The 22,656-nt window shown below is 37.5% G+C and overlaps 1 pseudogene; it reads left to right on the forward strand.

The window, feature by feature from the left end:
- Window positions 1–3,054: 3,054 nt before the first annotated feature.
- LOC112300242 (non-POU domain-containing octamer-binding protein pseudogene) lies at window positions 3,055–4,460 on the forward strand (annotated as a pseudogene).
- Window positions 4,461–22,656: the final 18,196 nt, after the last annotated feature.

Below are 22,656 nucleotides of genomic sequence, written 5' to 3' on the forward strand. Positions count from 1 at the left end.
GGAAACTATTTTCAAAGATTTTTAAAGCATATTGTCTAGAAGTAGCAACCTCCATTTTAGGTCACCCATAGCAAATCTCAGAAAGTCCTTATTATTCAGATATTTAATTTCAGTATTCCCTTATCTTTTGCTTTTCCAAATGCAATTAAAATACTCCTCTGTTTTTTACATTCTTATTTATCTTTCTAATAATGAGTGTGGCTCACATTTATTACCATTTTTCTCATTTGTCTCATGATATACTTCTAAGAAATAACAACATTACCATTTGAATTTCACGTTTGACTATAAACTCAAAGAAATATTATATAAAGTCTAAAAATATGTAAAGGTAATAAGCTAGCCAACAGGAAAAATATTTCCAAAATTCAGTTCTAGATCTTTCACCTAAGCCTCTCCAATATAATTCTACAAAAATTTATTTTTGGCTCATCTTACTGTCTATAGAGTATATTTTAATTGGCTATGTCTTTATTTCTCATTTTCAATAAGAAATATCAGCTAGAACTCTGTAGCTTTAAATGAGCACTAAGGACAAGAGAAAAACATCCAAAGTGAGTAAGTCAAATTATTTAGTTGTGTGAAATATTATGCAGGCCGCTGAAGCATGTATTCCTATTTCTGTTAGCCTGATGTAATATAAGTATAAATACTTCTTTAGGAGAGTTTAGCAAATTTACATCCTAATTATTCCCTCGAAGCAACTTATTTTCTATTTTTTTAAAATTCTGACACAAATCCCTCCAAAAGTGAAAGGTATGGTAAAGAAAGTTTTAATGACACCCAAAAGAGAAAAAAATAACTTCTGAGCTATAAAAATATTTAATGAAGTTCTGTGCTCTCCTGGCCGAAAGTAGACAATAATAAATACCTATCTTTCTCTTTTCTTTTGTGATAACAATAACTATAAAATAATACTACTATCATACAATAACAATATAAATTCTATTTTATAGTATTTTACAAATCCTCATTAAAATTCTGTGAATTGAAGAGGGCTTTTACTCTTTGCTTAATTCTACTTTTGTTTTCAATATTTGACCAATTTTTTTATTTTTCAATTAGAGTTGACATCCAATAGTATTTTATATTAGTTTCAGGTATATAGCATACTGGTGAGACAATTATATAATTTATGAAATTATTCTTCTGATGATTCACGTACCCTCCTGACACCACACACAGTTATTACAATATTATTGACTATGTTCTCTATGCTGTACTTTACATGCCTGTGACTATTTTATAACTATGAATTTGTACTTCTTAATCCCTTCACCTTTTCCACTGTCCCCTGAAGCCCCTACTCCTGTGGCAACCATCAGTTTGTTCTTTGCATCAATGAGGCTCTTTATGTTTTATTTATTCATTCATTTTGTTCTTTAGGTTCCACATGTAGGTGAAATTATATGGTTTTCCTTTTTCTATCTCATTTATTTCACTTAGCATAGTACCCTCTGGGTCCATCATATTGTAGCAAATGATATAATTGTACTTGTTTTTATTTTAACTCAAGTTAAAAATATAAAGTGGAAAAAAGATAATTAAATATTCATTTTTATTCTTAAAATATTATAAAATATTGTTCTAATTTATGTACTACATAATTAATATGCCTTAAACAATAAATGTCAACCATACAAGTATGAATTCATATAACCCATATTTTATATCATTCATATCTAATTCAAGTGATTTTAATAGTTTTTATTTTTATATAACTCATTTTCTCCATTCAAGGGCTATCTAAAATAAGATTAAGCATGATAAACAAAATGAGCACTAAGTTGCAAGTATATTTACTGCAGTGTATGATGAGAAATAATACCTTACACTGAATTATAGAATTCAAAGTTACTTATGCTCACATGAAGAAAATATAATTTTCAAAATTTCAGATTTATAGTACATACATATTTGTCAAAAACATACTCTATAAAATAACTTACTTCTCTGGTACTCTTTTTTTAAATGAATATATGATTGATACATGATAGATAAGGAAATAATATATCTTACATTACATATAATAATCAACCAATTCTTTGTAAACACATGTATGCATAAAATGAGATAAACATAATTCTCCATAAACGTTGGCAAAATTTGAAACCACTTTTGCACAGCCAAAAGAGAATGATATCTCAAAGTCTCACATATCAGTACTTTAATTCACCACTTCCTTTTTCTTCTATCATATTCATCACTGAAGCATTATAATCAAATATTACCAATAATTTCAACATTAGCACTAAGAATCATATCTAGTTCTAACCTGTAGAGTAAAATATAAGTTAAAGTTTAAATGTTTCTGATACTTAAACACTTATAATTTAGTTGAAATTCATACATATGTGCTTTTAAAACCCTAGACATAGTGATTTTATATTTTGCATTATAATTAGATGATTTAGAGGAAAAAATTACCTTTAGTAAGGCTCAGGAACATAATCTGTGAGAATCAATCTCTCCATGTTTTTAATGTACTAAATATTTTTCTGTTTACTTCTACCTCTCTACTTTTTCCACTTATAAGGGAGGCTAGGCTATATAAATTATGACTTAGTTCCTCTTTTTGGCCTTGCATTCATTTCTCACATGTCTGACTATAATGTTAAAGCATTCTTTAGTATTATTTAACAGATCATGATGTGAACAATTTACATTTACAAAGAACCGCCCAGTTCTTTTATTTTCTTTCTGCCCCCTCTATCAAACATTTTATTATTTTTATCAACAACTGTCTATATACAAATAAAAGTCATGGGTGATTAAGATAAAAACTAAGAAGCAAACACAAATTGTAACGTCTAATATGAGGACAATACTGCCACTGTTGGGTGAAGGCTCCAAGGGGAAAATAAATTGTTTCTCTGTCATTATCATCTGGCTTCTGTTTCCCTGGATTTTACGAAACCCTTTGGAGAACTCAACAATAAACTCAAGTAGAAAACACCGGGCTACCACAGTCAAAGCTTTGGCAGGACAAGTGAGTTGTCTTTCCAGAAAAAGAAAAGTAGGTCGCCATTACTCTGAGGAGAGAACAGTTGGTTGAGGTGTTTAAAAATGCAGAGCAATAAAACCTTTAACTTGGAGAAGCAAAACCATGCTCCAAGGAAGCATCATCAGCATCACCCCCAGCAGCACCACTAGCAGCAGCAGCAGCAGCAACAACAACAGCAGCAGCAGCAGCCACTGCCACCACCAATACCTGCAAATGGGCAACAAGCCAGCAGCCAAAATGAAGGCTTGACTATTGACCTGAAGAATTTTAGGGAACCAGGAGCAAAGACCTTCACCCAGTATAGCTGGCTTTTTGTAGGCAATCTTCCTCCTGACATCACTCAGGAAGAAATGAAGAAAATATTTGAGAAATATGGAAAGGCAGGCAAAGTCTTCATTCATAAGAATAAGGGCCTTGTCTTTATCTGCTTGGAAACAGGAACTCTGGCAGAGATTGTTAAAGTGGAGCTGGACAACCTGCCACTCCATAGAAAGCAGCTGCATGTGTGCTTTGCCTGTCATAGTGCATCTCTTACAGTTAGAAACCTTCCTCAGAATGTGTCCAACGAACTGCTGGAGGAAGCCTTTTCTGTGTTCAGTCAGGATGAGAGGGCTGATCATTGTGGATGATCAAGGAAGGCCCTCAGGAAAAGGCATTGTTGAATGTTCAGGCAAGCCAGCTGCTCAAAAAGCTCTGAACAGATGCAGTGAAGGCTCCTTCCTTCTAACTACATTTCCTCAGCCTGTGACTGTGGAGCCCATGGACCAGTTAGATGATGAAGAGGGACTTCCAGAGAAGCTGGTTATAAAGAACCAGCAATTTCACAAGAAGCGGGAGCAGCCACCTAGATCTTCACAGCCTGGCTCCTTTGAGTATGAGTATGCCATGCAGTGGAAGGCACTCATTGAGATGGAGAAATAGCAGCAGGACCAAGTGGACCACAACATCAAGGAAGCTCTCAAGAAACTGGAGGTGGAGATGGAGGCTGCTAGCCATGAGCACCAGGTCATGCTAATAAGGCAGGATCTGATGAGGTATCAAGAAGAATTTTGGAGGATGGAAGAGCTGCACAACCAAGAAGTGCAAAAACGAAAGCAACTGGAGCTCAGGCAAGAAGAGGAGCACAGTCGCCATGATGTGGAGACAGCAGGAAGGATTCAAGGGAACCTTCCCTGATGTAAGAGAGCAGGAGATACAGATGGGCCAGATGGTTATGGGAGGTGCTATAGGCATAAATAATAGAGGGGCCATGGCCCCTGCTCCTGTGCCTGCTGGTACCCCAGCTCCTCCAGGACCTGCTACTATGATGCCAGATGGAACCTTGGGATTGACCCCACCAACTACCAAATGCTTTGGCCAAGCTGCTACAATGGAAGGAATAGGAGAAATTGGTGGAACCCCTTCTGCATTCAACTGTGCAGCTCCTGGAGCTGAATTTGCTCCAAACAAATGTTGACATTACTAATAAAATTGCATTGTCTAGTTCCCCAAAACCCTTAAGAGAAGGACCCTTTTTGAACTAGCCAGAATTCTACCCTGGAAAAATGTTAGGGATTCCTCCCAATAGTTAAACTCAAACCACAAAACTCACCAACATCCCCCAATGAACCTAGCCCCATCACTCCATTCACTCCCAGGTGGGAATTCAGGCAAATGTCTACAAAGGTCACAGATAACATACATACGGTTCAGTTATATCCCATATATTATCCCTTCGCATCCTAAGGAAGATATTTTCTCTTAGAGATTTTCATTTTAGTATATCTTTAAAAAAATCTTGTATTAACTTTCCTCCTTCTTCTTGTGTAGGGACAACCCAGGAATGGTGGTTTTGTGTCTGATGTTGCTGTAAACAGCTTTTCTTGTTAGGCTTAGTATAATCTTGGGAACAGGGATGCTGTATGCCGAGTGTTTGACAGAAGCTCTTAGCCTTGCCTATCTTAGGTAGTTATGCTGTGCATTTTTTAAATTGGTGTACCATGTTTGATTTGTCCCTAATACCTCTTGAGTTTTTCTGGAAAATGGAGCTGTAATGCAGTATCAACTTACTAAAATACATTTTAAGTCTTTTTTAAAAAGAAGGAAAAGTAACCTGTTACATACACATGTATCTGTGTGTGTGTTTGTCAGTGGGTGGGTGTGATGATCATTACCAAGGTTCACCATTTTCATCTATATTCCATTCTCCTGTCCTTCTAACTCACTTAAAGTTAGGAGTGTCAGTGGGACTACTGGCCAGTGAAATGAGAAGATTTGACACATTCACTAGCTTTTGCTTCACTCTCCAACCCCCTTTCCAGCTGCCTTGGTGATCATGGAAGCAGGTGTTCAAACACAGCTCCATCAACCCAGGGCCCCAAGTGATTGATGGGAAAAGCTCTCCTACAACATATGCTGGGCTTGTAATGTAAATAAAAAAGAAACTATTTTATTAAGTACTAAGATGTGGAGGTTATGTGTTTAATGCTGCCAATTCTGACTGGCTCAGGGGATGAAGTTATAATTATTCTGTTTTCAAAAGTAGTGTACCATTACCTACCCACATGTAGAAGAGCAAACTTCTGCACACTCCAGTGAGAGCTATTGCCTCTACATGGATATTCAGAATAGCAGCATGGTAAAGTGGAACCAGGACAAGCTTGGAGATTTGGATAATTGTCCAAAGTAATGAAAATTAGTTAGTAGCAAATCTTGGACTTCTCATTAACTTGTATCAGTACTTTGGGCAAATCATTCAAGCACTCTAAACTTAAGTTTCCTATTTGTAAAAAGGAGACAATATTAGCTTCTTTCTGTAGCAAAGCTAAATGTCAAATAAAATGATTTATAAGTTTTATATGTTGCTCTTAGTAGAGAATACAAATATTTTTCATTCTTAAATCCTCAATCACCTAGTAGAGCATCATATCCCAATAGATAATAAATAAATGTTTGGAAATTAAAGTCATATTCTTTGGGAATTATTCAAACATTTAATGAATGACTTTGGTTTATAGACTAATTGAGAACATGTATTTCAAGAAATACTTCACTAGCAAAGAGTTTCATATTTTTATTTATTTTTAAATATATTTATTGATTATGCTATTACAGTTGTCCCATTCCCCCCTTCACTCAACTCCATCCTGCCCATCCCCTCCCTCCCACCCACATTCCCCCTTATAGTTCATGTCCACGGATCATACTTATAAGTTCTTTGGCTTCTACATTTCCTACACTATTCTTACCCTCCCCCTGTCTATTTTCTACCTACTATTTATGCTACTTATTCTCTGTACCTTTCCCCCCTTTCTCCCCCTCCTGCTCCCCTATTGATAACCCTCCATGTGATCTCCATTTCTGTGGTTCTGTTCCTGTTCTAGTTGTTTGCTTAGTTGGCTTTTGTTTTTGTTTTAGGTGTGGTTGTTAATAACTGTGAGTTTGCTGTCATTTTTACTGTTCATCTTTTTTATCTTCTTTTTCATAGATAAATCCCTTTAACATTTCATGTAAGAAGGGCTTGGTGATGATGAACTCCTTTAACTTGACCTTATCTGAGAAGCACTTTATCTTCCCTTCCTTTCTAAATGATAGCTGTACTCGATACAGTAATCTTGGATGTAGGCCCTTGCCTTTCATGACTTAGAATACTTCTTGCCAGTCCCTTCTTGCCTGTAAGGTCTCTTTTGAGAAATCAGCTGACAGTCTTATGGGAACCCCTTTGTAGGTAACTGTGTCCTTTTCTCTTGCTGCTTCTAAGATTCTCTCCTTATCTTTAATCTTGGCTAATGTAATTATGATGTGCCTTGTGTGTTCCTCCTTGGGTCCAGCTTCTTTGGGACTCTCTGAGCTTCCTGGACTTCTTGGAAGTCTATTTCCTTTGCCACATCAGGGAAGTTCTCCTTCATTATTTGTTCAAATAAGTTTTCAATTTTTTGTTCTTCCTCTTTTCCTTCTGTCACCCCTATAATTTGGATGTTGGAACGTTTCAAGATGTCCTGGGGGTTCTTAAACCTCTCCTCATTTTTTTGAATTCTTGTTTCTTCATTCTTTTCTTTTTGGATGTTTCTTTCTTCCTTCTGGTCCACAGTGTTGATTTGAGTCCCAGTTTCCTTCACATCACACTATTGGTTCCCTGTACATTTTCCTTTGTCTCTCTTAGCATAGCCTTCATTTTTTCATCTAGTTTTTGGCCAAATTCAACCAATTCTGTGAGCATCCTGATTACCAGTGTTTTGAACTGTGTATCTGATAGGTTGGCTATCTGTTCGCTGCTTAGTTGAATTATTTCTGGAGCTTTGAAGTGTTCTGTCATTTGGGTCATTTTTTTTTTGTCTTGGCGTGTCTGTTACTTAAAGGGGAGGAGCCTTAGGTGTTCCCTTGGGCAGGGTAACTCTGTTGGCTGGGCCGTGATGCTGTACATGGGGGCGGGGCCAAGAGAGAGCAATGGCGCTTGCTCCACCCTCCACCGGGTTTCAGTCACTCCCTCTGCTACTCACAATCAAATTGGGCCCCTCTGGTGCTGGTTCCTGAGTGGGTGGGCTTGTGCACGCTCTAGGCCCCCGTGGGTCTCTCCAATGACCTCTCTTGTCAGGCTGGGAGTTTCTCCTGCTGCTGCCCCAACCCCCACGGGTGTTTTCACTCAGAGGTTTGAGGCTTTATTTCCCTGCACTGGAGCCCTGGGTTATGCGGTCTGCTTTGCTCCCCCACCATTAGTCCCGGTTTATCTATGTGCGAATGTGGGGGCACGGGGTGCTACCCGCCGCTCTGCCTGCCCCGTTCTCCGCCACTCTGAGTCCGGCCCTCTCCATTTATCTGTGTGTGAATATAGGACCGCAGGGTCTGCTTGTGGTCAGACTGCCTGCGCCATTAGTCACACACTCCGCCAGTCTCGGTCCTGCCACCACAAAAGTCCCGCCACAGCAATTCGAGTCCTCTCCGCCATGGCTGCCCATCTCCACCCCTCCTACCGGTCTGGATGGATGTTTCTTTTTTATCTCCTTGGTGTCCGAGTTCCTTGCCATTCGATTTTCTGTCAGTTCTGGTTGTGCGAGGAGGAGCAGTGTGTCTACCTATGCCTCCATCTTGGTTCTCAAAGAGTTTCATATTTTTAATGTGTTAGATACTTATTAACCATTTACCACATGCCAGATACTGTTCTAGGCACTGGAGGAGTGGGAAATTGAGCAAATTAGACAAATTATTTGCTGTGATGAAAGAAACAGAACATGGCAAGCAAAGATTGTGTGTGGGAGGAGGGAGAGGGGAGGGTGATTAAGTGATCAGGTCATTTGAGCAAAAAATTCAGTGAAGGAATGTAAACCATGTACATACTTGAGGGAATAGCATTCCAAGTAGTGGACACAGCATGTGCAAGGGCCCTGAAGCAGGTGTGTTTTTAGTGTGTTTAGGAATAGTATAAAAACCATTCCAACTGAGGCCACATGAGCAAGACCATAAACGTGAGGGATAAGATGAAAGTAGTAAGGGAGGAACCAAGTTCCTTGTAGGCTATGATATCAAGAATGAATTTTATTCTGAATGACATAGAAAGCATTAGAAAGTTTTGAACAGCAGAGAAACATGAGATGACTTACATTTCAATGGATCACCCAGGTTGCTTAGTGGAGAATAGATTGTAGAAGGATAAACTATGGAAGCAGGAAGATAAGTGGGAAAGTTATTGAAACAGTCCAAATAAGACAACTAGTTCCAAGAAGTCATTATATATATATATATGTATACCAAAAATTATATATATATATTGGAATATCTTTCTGCATCCATACTCAGATCTATGCTACTATGACAACAGTCAAACTAGAGAGCCAAGGAATTTGAGGCACATGCAGGGAGATATATATATATATATCAGAAATGGGCTTCTGATACAAGGAGAAAAGAAAGAAGGACTTTGCTTTGCTTTAAGAAGTGCACAAAAATGGAGTCTACATAGAAGAAGGAGAATGAGAAGGTGGAAGGGGGGGAAGGAGGAGGAAGAGAAAGAGATATTTGCTAAAGGTTTATTATTTTTCAAAATGTAATCTTTAGTGGGAAGATTGGGAATCAAGACAATCTTAAGAGGAAACCATAGAGGTAATATATATATAACCTGATTTTCCACATATTTCTGAATGTTTAAAGATGGCATAAGACTATATTTTAGTTTTTTATCTATAAATGGGGAGGGAAGTAACCCCATAAATCTCTTCCTGTCAAGTCTCACATGTGTAACACCTATTAAGATTCCTGTGGCAGAGTTTCCTAGATGTCAATGGAATACATTCTCCTTTTCTTTATTAAAAGAAATCCTGAGTTTTAGCAGGATGCATGTCTGCCTGGCTTGGTTATTTTCCAGTTTCCATCATAGACTCAGTTCTGACCTAGAAGATAGAAGGGAAAGTGATGGGAAAAATATTTTCCCATATTTTATATATGGGAAAATCCATATATAAAATAACATATGGACCTATTCCCATAGACATCAGAAGAATTATTTTGAAAGAACAACCAGCGAGAGGCACTGTAGACATATAATGTACAAAGGCACATCAGCCTAGAAGCCTAAAATAAGCCCCTATTTTAGAACCAAATCCTTCAAGAGACATAACTAACAGGGAGAAAGACAAACTTAAGCAATCAAGAGATTACTGACATAATTTTGCTAATGCTAGTTTCTGTTGTTGCAAGAAAATCTGTCTTTGTTATGTATGACTAGCAGGATTATTACCACTGTCTGAGTTTACAAATCTCACACTTTCTATGGAAGGCATTTCTCTAAATTTTAATTAAATTTGAGCCAATCAAAGTAACCCCCTTAAAATATATCCCAGCGTTTAATACCACAGAAACCAGACATGGGCCTGCATTACCAGGAAATTCCAATGGACAATTACAAAGTCAGTTGTTTAGGTTGGTTGGGTGTCATGCCCCAGGTAAACAGGAAGAAGGAAGGAAGGCACAGTCTGGGTAATCCAGGGCAAAGAAGCTACAGGACCAAGTCCAGCACTACAGAAGAAAGGTTAAGGCTGCTGTGAGTCTACATCCTGAAGTCAAGGCAGCCAGGAGACAGCAGTTGCTCCAATAGTTTCTGAGAACTGAGACTATTAATGCTACCACCAGCTCAGCCCCATAAACCACTGCTAAGAACAAAATCTCTGGAATCTTTAAAGATCTCTGATGCTTCTGACTGCTACCACCCACTGTCATGGGTGTACACTCAGTGTGATAAAAAACCTACAACAATGTTTATCTAGAAAGTACCTACCTTTTCTATAGCTATTGCTGTGTTCTTCCGTTGGATTGAATTAGCAAGGCATAGACTAAGCTTCTACAATAAAGACTTAAAATACAGTGGCTTAAACAAGGTAGTTTATTTTGTGCTCATATAATCATAGAGATAAGAGGTGGCAGGACTGGTGTGAGTAATGTGCCACTCTCATCAGGGGCCTTTCATTTCTGGGCCAATGTACCTATATCAATTCCATCATCTACTAGTGGTACACGTCACTTTCCCTCCTATCTTCTAGGTCAGAACTGAGTCTATGACGGAAACTGGAAAATAACACCAAGCCAGGCAGACATGCACCCTGCTAAAACTCAGGATTTCTTTTAATAAAGAAAAGGAGAATGTATTCCATTGACATCTAGGAAACTCTGCCACAGGAATCTTAATAGGTGTTACACATGTGAGACTTGACAGGAAGAGATTTATGGGGTTATTTCCCTCCCCATTTTATAGATAAAAAAGCTAAAATATAGTCTTATGCCATCTTTAAACATTCAGAAATATGTGGAAAATCAGTGAATGACTTTCCTTGTTATCATTCACTATAAAGACTCAATATTCATATACTTGTTTCCCTTAATATTTATGTCCTTTGTATTTATAAAACTATTGCTGGAAATAATTTTATTCTTCCACATAACACTTTAAAAATTATCAGTGATTCAGAAGTTAGAAAACTAAGAATTACAGAATATACCATGCAAAACTTAGCTATATGTGAGGTCTCCATTTCTTCTACTAATGGAGAGACACATTTTACTTAACAGCTGCAGACCCTATCCTAAAAGGAAAACCCCTCTCCCTGACAAAGATTGAGAAAGCTGTATGCTATTTCACCCTAAGTTATCACTCCCATAAATAAATGAATGCATATAATTCCCCAGCTAGGGATTATTTTTAAATCTTGATTCTTATTTTAAAGTAAATATACAAGAAAGGAGTTACAGAAAATAATTGTGAACTTCTTCACAGTTATTCACAGTTACCTATTCTGTGCTGAGAGGCCTCACAGGGCCTGCAGTAGTGATACTGCAGCATAATTGCCCAGGCTGGTAATAGGCATTTTACCCACAGCACCTCTAATTCTTCCAGAACTTTAGGGAGGATAATATGACCCCTATGTTATTTAATATTTTTTACTACAGTTATTTTTTTTGAGATTTTCTTTATTTTTAGAGAGGAGAGGGAGGGAGAGAAACATCAATGTGTGATTGCTTGTCTCACGCCCCCTACTGGGAACCTGGCCACAACCCAGGCATGTGCCCTGATTGGGAATCAAACCCACAACCCTTTGATTCATGGGCCCGTGCTCAATCCACTAACCTACACGAGCCAGAGACAATCCCCATATAAAATCTTAGAAAATAGATGCTTAAAGAATTTAAGTATCTTACCCAAGACCACACAGTTATTAAGTGAAAAAGCCAGAAAGCCAATTGAGGTCGTAAGTAGTATTGTGTTAGTGCAGCTATTGATTCAATGATCAAGTTGTGCTCCTTGGACTGTTTAAGTCAGACAATTAACTTCTGGAAGGGGCCAGCACTTGAAATAACCACCACTTTTTAAGTTTCCCTGAGTTTCCTTCGGTTTTTTTCTCCATTCCTAATCATTTCCTTTCATATTTTAAGTATCTGGAGAAAAAAAAAACTAAGACATGTTCATTACAGAGTTAAAATTGTCCTCCTTTAAGATACTAATATCAAGCAAAGGCCTTCACTACTAAGTTATAAGAAATAGAGCCCACACTGTAAATTTAGAAATGACCCACACCTAACTTCAGTGTGGTTTATTTGTGATTTGCTAATTCAATTAACCTAAACTGAGAAGAGAAGAACATTAGCCAGAATGCCCATCATTAGGTTATGTATAGTTATCTCTTCAATCTATCAGTATGATTGACTTTCTTTTTCTGTTTTTAATGCAGTTTCTATATGGAAGGTTGGTACAATTATGGCAATCACAGATCTATCTAATGTGCAAAGATAAAACAAATAAAACAAGCAAATACCTTAAGAAACAAAACTTTCTTAAGGAAGTACATTTATTTTCAAAAAGTAAAATCTACAGTGGAGTTTACTCTTTTTTAAAACTGTTAAGACATGGACAATTTGCACTCTTCACTTCTCTATTCTTGTCAATGTAGTTCCTTTTTTTCTACTTGAGTAATAATCAGACTAATAATAGTCTTAGTTCTTGTCAAAAAAGTCCCTGGGTAGTGGTGAGGGAGATAGTGGAATTAATTGATTCCACCTCATATAACTGTACTGTAGTTCTTGAATTTAGGGGGTCTAGAGTACAAATTTTGTATCAAATATACTACATAGCCACAAAAAATATACAAATTTAAAATTGAATACACTATGGCTAGATGGAATTTCCATAGGTGACACAATAAAGCTGATTTCTAATAAAAGATTTAGTTGTACCTTCTCTGTATAAGTTAGTGAACACTCCCTATGGGTCATCTGAGGAGAAGACTGGAGGGAAAAGTGCCAATAAAATTACTACCTTATAAGGCTAAGGAATCGTACTGAGTGGGAATGCATCAACGCCAATGGCATTACTATGCATTTGCACTAATTCAATAAGAAGAAAAAATGGGTGAAGCCCAACCTCTATTAAGGTATGGTATAAATCAATTTCACTAACCTCTTGGTCTTCTCTCACATTATTCTCAAGAACAAGATGATCAAATATCAGGTGATTTATGGTTGAAGAAGACTGATATCACTCTGAAGTATAGGTACTAGTGAAGTGCCAGAAAATTCTAAACAAGTCAACATTTTAATCAGCTATTTGGAGGAACTTACAAGCCATGCTCTTCTGATTCTTGCCCATTTGCCTCAGCCCCACCCCAGGTCATTTTCTGAGCTCCTTTGTCCTGCTCTGTGCCTCAAAGTAGAGACTGATTTACTGTGGAGCTAATGAAACTGCAGCTTCAGAGCCCTTCACATGTTGCTTCTTCCAAGTTTGGTGCCTAAGATAATTTTTAATTCTTTTACCTAGAAAGGGCCTCCATACTGTGTGAGCTTCATCCCCATATAACCTGGATCCAACCCTGCCTAGGAGGCTGACTCCTTCAGACTGTCAACTGATATGGTAGGCAGAACAATGCCCCTGACACAGATGCCCACATCCTAACTCCTGGATCCTGTGAATGTTATTAACAGCAAAAGAAGACTCAATCTACCATTACTGTCTTTAAAGATGGAGGGAGGGAGGAAGCTAAGAAATGTGGATGACACCTAGAAGCTGGAAAAGACAAAAAAATGGATTATCCCCTAGAGCTTCCAGAAAGGAACAAGCCTTGCTGACACCTTGATTTTAACCCAATAAAACCTCTGTAGGAATTTTAATCTACAAAACTATAAGATAATAAACTTTAATTGTTTTAAACTACTAAGTTATAGCCATTTTTACAGCAGTGATAAAAAATTAATACACCTGGTTTATGATTGCATTTGGCTAATGAGAATCATTGGAAGAAGATTGGAGACTGAGAAGAGAAATTGTTTCCTTACTGCACTCTACCTATTCTGAGCCCAGAGCCCTCACAGGGGCTGCATCTCTCTGCAAATAGAATCCTGCCTGGGGCCCCTCCTTAACTGCCCCAGCTCACTGGGATCTTAGGGTACAACTTCCCCTCCTTGCCCCTTCAAGCCTAGAGCTGGCAAGGACTTCTCCCTCTTGCTTATTTCCTTATTCTACCCACAGTTTTGGAAATGGTACCTCTAGTGGGTCAAATAGTGTTGCCCAAAAATTCATGTCCAGCCTTGGCTGGTGTGGCTCAGTGGACTGAGTGCTAACCAGAGAGTCGCCAGTTTGATTACCAGTTTAGGGCACATGCTTGAGTTGTGGGCCAGGTTCCCAGTAGGGGGCATGTGACAGGCAATCACACATTGATGTTTCTCTCCCTTTCTCCCTCCCTTCTCCTCTCTAAAAATAAATAAAACTTTAAAAAAATCATGTCCACCCAGAACATCAGAATATGACCTTATTTAGAAATAGGATATTTGCAAGTGTAATTAGTTTAAGATCTTGATATAAAATCATCCTGGTTTCATCATTAAATCCAATGATGAATGTCCTTGTAAGAAAAGACACAGAGAGTTACACAAAGAAGACTACTATGTGAGGATGACTTTACAAGACCATGAATGCCAAGGATTGTTGGCAAACTGTAGAAGCTAGGAAAGAAGCAAGGACAATTTTTTCCTTAAGAACCTCTAGAATCTAGGGATGTCAAAGTCATTTTCACTGGGGTCCACTTCAGCCTCACGGTTGCCTCAAAGGGCCGAATGTAATTTGAAGACTGTGTAAATGTATAACTGCTCCTTAACTAAGGGCAAGACGCCAGGTAGAAACAAGGTGCCCAGGAGGATAAAACAAGTGGAGGGCTGGATTCCGCCTGCGGGCCTTGTGTTTGCCACCTGTGCTCTAGAAGGAACCAACTCTGCCAACACCTTCCCTCCAACTCTGCCAACTCTGGCCTCCTTAACAATGGGAAAATAAATTTCTTTTGCTTTAAGCCACTGAGTTTGTAGTAATTTATTATGGCAGCCCTGGAAAACTAGTACAGTACCTTTGTTAAAATCTCTTGAACCCCCTGAGTTGGCTTCTGTTTTCTACTGGGACCCTGGCTGACACAAACTTATGCTTATTACACTTGTAAATAACAGAAGATGGGAGAGAAGGTAAAAACCTTAGATTATAGAGTCAAAAATTAAAATTATCTCAGTCTATGTGAAGGGCCACAACAAAAGTAAAACAGCCTTGTACTTAGTGTCACCCAAATCAGTCACCACAATTTGGTATCCCTGACATTGTGCCATCATGTGTAAAATGAAGTGAATAGATCTTGTTCTTCCTATCTCATGGTGTTCAAGAATAAGAACAAATAATAAAATGCTGAGATATAAGTATAGAACTAAGAGCCATAGATCTGAGTCTAGACCTGACACTGTCATCAACAAGCTGTATAATCCTATTTAAATTAACCTCTGTGATCTCTAGTTCCCTCATCTCTAAAATGAGGAGATTGGACTAGATGATCTACAAGTGTATCATTTAGTGCTAACATTATATGGTTTGGTTGATTAGGACAGGAAGACATGTGAAAAAAGAAGCCACGTTTATGGAAAAGACCAAGGGGACTTTCAGTAGTTGATCACAAGCTCAAAAGTAACCAAGCAGTGAGGGGACTACTAAAAATAAAGAGTTCAATTAATCAATTTAAAATAAAGAAAAATGCTTATAGATTTAGTGATATCAGAAATGTAATATCCATCTAAAGGGAGATGAGTCCTACCGAGGTACATTGTATGGTCAGTTATGAACATCATATTGTAAAGGAAAACTAACAATGAAAAATTTTGCCAAGGCAGGGTTATTAGAATAGTTTGACACCTGAAAAATGTCATATATACTGATTTAATGAGCAAAGAGTGCATATACTGAGAAAGGGAAGCTTTAAAATGATAGTAAAAAGGGAGAACTAAAGCCAGTTAGTGAAAGTGAAACAAAAGTAATTTTAGAAGAACATTCAGAAAAAGACTAATAATACTTAGGACTATCAAACAGTAAATGGTAATGTTGGATGCTGGGACTGTTTAAGCTAAGTCTAGATAGCATTTTAGGGTTGCAATCACCCTGGTGGTGGTTTGTTAAAGCTGGCTTGCACCAGCTCATAAGATATAATTATTATCATCTCTTCCAAACTACTTGTTCACTAATATTATTTAAATAAGTTGAAACTGGCCATCATGGGAGTATTTACACCAAAAAAAAAAAAAAGTTAACACTAAAAATAATGGACTTTGTTTTCTCCTAAGAGCTGGTGGTTAAACATTTATCATTACACTACTGGTGTTATAGAATTCCAGTATTGAATAGTTTGACCTTGTACGTTTACTCCCAATTCTATAAGTCTAAGATTCTATTTGACTTGGTCTAGTGGAGGGAAAAATCCGGAGAGATGACTCTAAATTTAGTTTAAAAGCCTTCAAAGTGGGACTTTTGGACTCAACTTCCTGGTTTTGCACACTTCTTCCCTAGATGATGACTCTTTCACCCACTTTAGATATCCTCTCCCTACCAGCTTTCTGTACTTTCTTTCTTATCAAAATGAGGATAGATCTGAAACCAGAGAACATTCAGAAACATAATAAAGACCTTCAAATAGGTGAAAGGTTGTCATGCAGAAAAGAGATAAAGTTATTGCTATTAACTGTGTCATTCATTAGCAGAGATTTATAGTATGATTTAAATAACATCAACAACTATGTATAGATTAACACCATTCATTAATTGGAATTTTTTAATCTATACATGTGAGGAAGTATCTTAATACTCCCTGAATTCTCTTTCTCCAGGGAACTAGGAGTTCACTGGACTATAAGTGAACTAGGACTTATAACTTCTAACTCAAATGTTTTGAAGATTCTATATGACATAATAAAATGAAAATATTTTGTCAAATACTATGCACATAAAAATGTATTATTATATTAATTTACACTAAATTTTATTTACATTCCAATTCAAAATTATACCTATTCTATGATTTTTAACAAGAACAAGAAGAATCAGCTACACATCCATATTCCATTATCCTCTATCCACATCTTCTAGCTGAATGTGATTCACAGGCAAAACAATGCAATGCAGACCTTATAATTTCTCATGTGATAGCAGTAGTGACCACTGCAAACAGATCTTCTTCTGTGACTTTGCCCATCTCCTCAGCATATTAGTAAAAACTTATGATATCAAGGGTATCCCAGAGCCTTGCTAATGTGGAGGATATATTTTCTCAATATGGTTATTCTGTGTTTTAAAAAATAAATAAAACTTTGAAAATAAAAGCATTTTAAAGTAACTCACATTGTATTTTCTCTTGCAATATCCTATTTTTCTTGTTCTTTTAAAGGCCATTTCTTCCTAAGAGACCACTAAGAGACCTTCCATTGAGACCACTAAGTCTCCATGTCCTAGAAGAAAACAGAGTTATAAGAGCCTAGAACAAAAAGATCATTGTTTCTCTTTGAAGCTCAAAGTATAAATTTTTGAGTCTACACCAAGAGAATACTCTTGAAAGTCAGGCTTTGTAGAGACAGTAAACAATGATCTAAAATCCAAAGTCTACCTTTGCATATCAAACTTGGAGGTCTGACTATAAATTTTGCCTATAATGCATTAGCAGAGAAGATTCAGGATAACACGTAAAAACCTGAAGATCCTACCTGCCTATTGCTTTCAAATGGACAACTGGGAAGGTGAATGCTGGGGGGTTGGGGGGATGGAGAGAGGTGGGATGGGAGGTTCAGGGAGCAAGGAATGAAATTCAGATGACACAAGTCCAGGGTAAGGAAGCTGCAGGTACCTGGAAAGGGCCTCAACCCAGAGGTTTATAAAATTTCTGATAGAAAACTCAAAATAAGTTGAGAATAAATCTGACAGCAACTGATCTGGTGCTCCAGTTCACACTGTGAGGAACAGTAGAGTAGCCAAGGAAGAGAAAAGGCCTGGATATGTGGGGCTGGGTATTCTCGCAGCTCCCCCTTGCCTCCTGAGTAACAGAGAAGTGATACAGAAGTTTCCATTTGGGGCAAAATGTAGATGAAATGAGCTTACCTGAGGGGTCTGGAAGAGCAGGGAATTAACTTTTAGCAGACAGCTTTGAGGTCAGCTTCCCATGTAAGGGATTGTATTAGAAAGTCTGGAAGGAATCAAAACAGGACTTGGCCAAAGAGAGGAAGTGACCAAATTCACCAGCAGTAATTTCCACACAATGTCAATACCAAGATAACAGAACACGAGTTTATACTACCTAAGGACACATTGGAAGTGGTAGCAGTGGACATGGATTCCTCAGTGAAGGCCCTAGTGAACTGCAAGTTACGTAGAGGTATGTCATCATAAGACAAAAGGTGATTTAAGTTATAAGAGTAGGATTTGACCCCCAAAGAATCCAATACAAGGTCTATGAGAGCCATACATAGAAATAAAATATAAAGCAGATGCTCTTTCTTGGCCCTGATATGCGTTTTGTAAAAGAAATGGGAAGCAAATATATGAGTGACTGAGCTAACAAAAAACACTGAATTTTACCAAAAGAGACAACTTTAAAACAAGAGCATGAGCTATTAAACCATAGCACTACATTACCACCACCACAACACACATACATATAACATCATACTATAACAGTAAAACTAATATAAATAAAAAATGTTGGCAAATCAAGTATATGTTAAAATAATTATTACAGTTTTATATGAGCATCCAATAAGGTAAAAAGGAAATTGTTTATTTCAGAATAATAAAAAATATTTCATATCTCCATTAGGTGGCAGCAAAACTCCTTCATACTATTGAATTTTCAACGCCTTGTTTTTAATGCCTTCCTACCAGATTTGACAGATTATACTGCACAGACAGAAATAAAAATGTTCAATTGTTACCTCACAGAGGAAAGGGCTCCATAAACATCAAGATTCATGGTGCATGAACTTAAAGGCATACTGTTTAGAGTTAACTATCCTTAAAAAAATTTTTTAGGAGACAGCAGAAGATAGCGATGACATAGGTGGGAGCAGAGTCCACTTCCCCCTGCACATGGGTGAAACACCTAGCTGATCTACTGAGGAACAAAGTGAACAGCCAACAATACCCCAGCATATATGAAGATTGGAGACCAAAAATTGTAGAGGACAGTGAAAAATCAGATGAGTAGGTGAAAGCTCTGAACACCAGGATACCTGCTGGAAGAGTAAACCCACCAACAAAGGAACCACCAACAGATAACAACAGAAGAATGTGAAGGAGAGAGTGGAAGCCACACTAACTCAACCCAGGACATATCTGGAAATACAACCAAATGATGGAGAAATTACTCAGAACAAACAACTGGACAAGAGCAACAGAGAATCCTGAAAATCTTTTCACACAGAAGAACCAGTTTCAACATAACCCGCCCACAGCAGCACAACAGAATACAATAGGTGGTAGACAGAGTGACCCTCACTTAGCCAGCTGAAGGGAAGAAGCCACCAAAGAAAGACCCAACAACAATCAAAACCCAAAGACATACAGAGAGCCAACATAAATAACAACCCAAGACAAGCATGCTCAGGAGATCAAGGAGAACGCACCACTGAATCTCACACGTCTTCCACCATAGAAGTTCACACCAGAGCCCAGGGAGGCAGAACAGATCAATTTAAGATGCACAGGCTAACAAGAAGAGTCTCACAAACAATGGGAAGACAAAGAAACAATCCCCAAATGAAAGGAAAGGAGGAAGCCCCAGAAAGAATGCTAACTGAAATAGAGGCAAGTCAACTATCAGATACTGAGTTCAAAGCAATGACTATAAAACTACAGGGAAACTACAATGAACTCATTGCAAACTATATCAACATGAAAAAGGAAATAGAAACTATCAACAAGGACCAAGAGGAAATAAAGACTACAATTTCTGAACTGAAAAACACAGTAGAAGGAATCAAAAGCAGACTCGATGAAGCAGAGGATTGGATCAGCAGGCTGGAGGACATGGTAGACAAAAACACGCAGAAAGAGCAAGAAAAGAAAAAGAGGCTCAGAAAGAATGAAGAGGGGTTCAGGGAAATGCAGGACAACATGAAACATAATAATATCCATACAATAGCGATACAAGAAGGAGAAGAAGAAGAGCAAGGGATGGAAAACCTGTTTGAAAAAGTAATGATGGAAAACTTCCCTAATTTGATGAGAGAAAAAATTGCACAAATCCAGAAAACATGGAGAGTCCCAATCAAGAGGAACCCAAAGAGGCCCACTTCAAGACACATCATAATTAAAATGGCAAGATTCAAAGATAAAGAGAGAATCTTAAAGGCAACAAGGGAAAACCAGGAAGCAACATACAAGGGAGCCCTGATAATATTAGCAGATGACTTCTCAATGGAAATGCTCCAAGCCAGAAGAGAATGGCAAGAAATATTACAAGTAATAAAAACAAGAGTCCTGCAACAAAGACTACTTTAATCAGTAAGGCTCTCAATTAAAATGGAAGGCCAAATAAGGAGCTTTCTGGACAAAAGAAGCCTTAAAGAATATACATCGTCCAAACCAGCACTGCAAGAGATGCTGAAGGGTTTGCTTTAAGAACATGAAGAAAAACAGTGAGAGAGAGATGAACACAGATACGAAAAATGGCAATGAATAAGTACCCATTAATAATGACCTTAAACTTAAATGGATTAAATGCCCCAATCAAAAGACACAAAATAGCAGAATGGATGAGAAAATATGACCCACACATATGCTGCCTACAAGAGACCCATCTCAGGACAAAAGACCTACACAGACTGAAAGTGAAGGTCTGGAAAAAAAATCTTCCAAGCAAATGGACAGGAAAAAAAGCTGGGGTAGCAATATTCATATCAGACAAAATAGATTTCAAAAAAGAGCCATAAAAGAGATCCTGAAGGTTACTTCATAATACTCAAGGGAAAAATCCATCAAGAAGACATAAATATTAGAAATATATATATGCACCAAACATAGGAACACCCAAAAACATAAGGAAATTCTTGGAGTACTTCAAGAAAGCAATTGACAGCAACAAAATTAGAGTAGGGGATTTTAACACCCCACTGTCAAAAGTAGACAGGTCTTCTGAAAAAATGTCAAAAAAGATATTATGTCATTGAACAATGCCCTAGATCAAATGGACTGAACTGATATATATAGAGCCTTTCATCCGAAAGAAGCAAAATACACATTCTTTTCATTTGCACCTGGAACAACTTCAAAGATAGAGTACATGATAGGACACAAAGCAAGCCTCAACAAATTCAAGAAAATCAGAATCATATCAAGCATTTTCTCCAACAACAAGGGATTGAAACTAAAAACCAACCTCAAGGGAAAAAAAAAAAACATTCAAACTCATGGAGATTGAATAGCATGCTATTAAACAATTAATGGGTCGTGAATGAGATTAGGGAAGAAACCAAAAAGTTCCTGCATACAAACAAAAATGAACTCACAACAATCCAAAACTTATGGGAAACAGCAAAGGCAGTCCTGAGAGGGAAGTTCATACCGATATAGACCTCCCTAAAAAAGAGAAACATTTCAAATAAAAAAGCTAACCCTATGCCTACAAGAACTCAAAGAACAACGACAAAGACAGCCCAGAGCAAGTAGAAGGAAGGAAATAACCAAGATAAGAGCGGAATTAAATTACATACAGACAAAAAGCACAATTCTAAGGATTAATAAATCCAGGAGCTGGTTCTTTAAAAAGATAAAAAAAAATGACAAGCCTTTAAGTAGGCTCATCAAGAAGAAAAGAGAGAGAATCCAAATAAACAGAATTAGAAATGAAAGAGGAGAGATTACAACTGACACCACAGAAATACAAAGGATTGCAAGAAATTACTATGAAGAACTGTATGCTAAGAAATTTGAAAACCTAGATGAAATGGACACATTTCTAGAAAAATATAATCTTCCAAAACTGAATGAAGAAGCAGCAGAAAACCTGAACAGACCAATAACAGCAAAGGAAATTGAAGCAGTCATCAAAAAACTCCCATCACACAAAAGCCCTGGACCAGATGGTTTCACAGGAGATTTCTACAAAGCATTTAAGGAAGAGCTAACCCCTATCCTTCACAGACTATTCCAAAAAATCCAAACTGATGGAAGACTCCCAAACTCTTTTTATGAAGCCAGCGTCATCCTAATCCCAAAACCAGATAAACACACAACGAAGAAAGAAAACTTCAGGACAATATCACTGATCAACATAGACGCTAAAATTCTCAACAAAATATCAGCAAACCGCATCCAGCAATACATTAAAAAGATCATACACCATGACCAAGTGGGATTCATCCCAGGGATGCAAGGATGGTACAATATTCACAAATCAATAAACATAATACATCACATCAACAACAGCAAAGACAAAAATCACATGATCATATCAATAGATGCAGAAAAAGCGTTCAATAAGATACAGCACCCATTTCTGATAAAAATACTCAGCAAAGTGGGAATAAAGGGAGCAGTCCTCAACATAATTAAGGCCATATATGAGAGACCTACAGCCAACATCACACTTAATGGACAAAAACTTAGAGCTTTCCCACTAAGATCAGGAACAAGACAAGGATGCTTGCTGTCACCACTACTATTCAACATAGTACTGAAAGTCCTAGCCACAGCAATCAGACAAGAAAAAGCAATAAAAGGCATCCAAATTGGAAAGGAGGAAATGAAACTGTCACTGTTTGCAGATGACATGATAGTGTACATGGAAAATCCTATAGACTCCACCAAAAAACTACTTGACCTAATAAATGAATTTGGCAAAACAGCTGGGTAGAAA

Source organism: Desmodus rotundus, chromosome 6 (assembly GCF_022682495.2).
Source record: "Desmodus rotundus isolate HL8 chromosome 6, HLdesRot8A.1, whole genome shotgun sequence".
In the NCBI taxonomy this organism is placed as follows: Eukaryota; Metazoa; Chordata; class Mammalia; order Chiroptera; family Phyllostomidae; genus Desmodus; species Desmodus rotundus.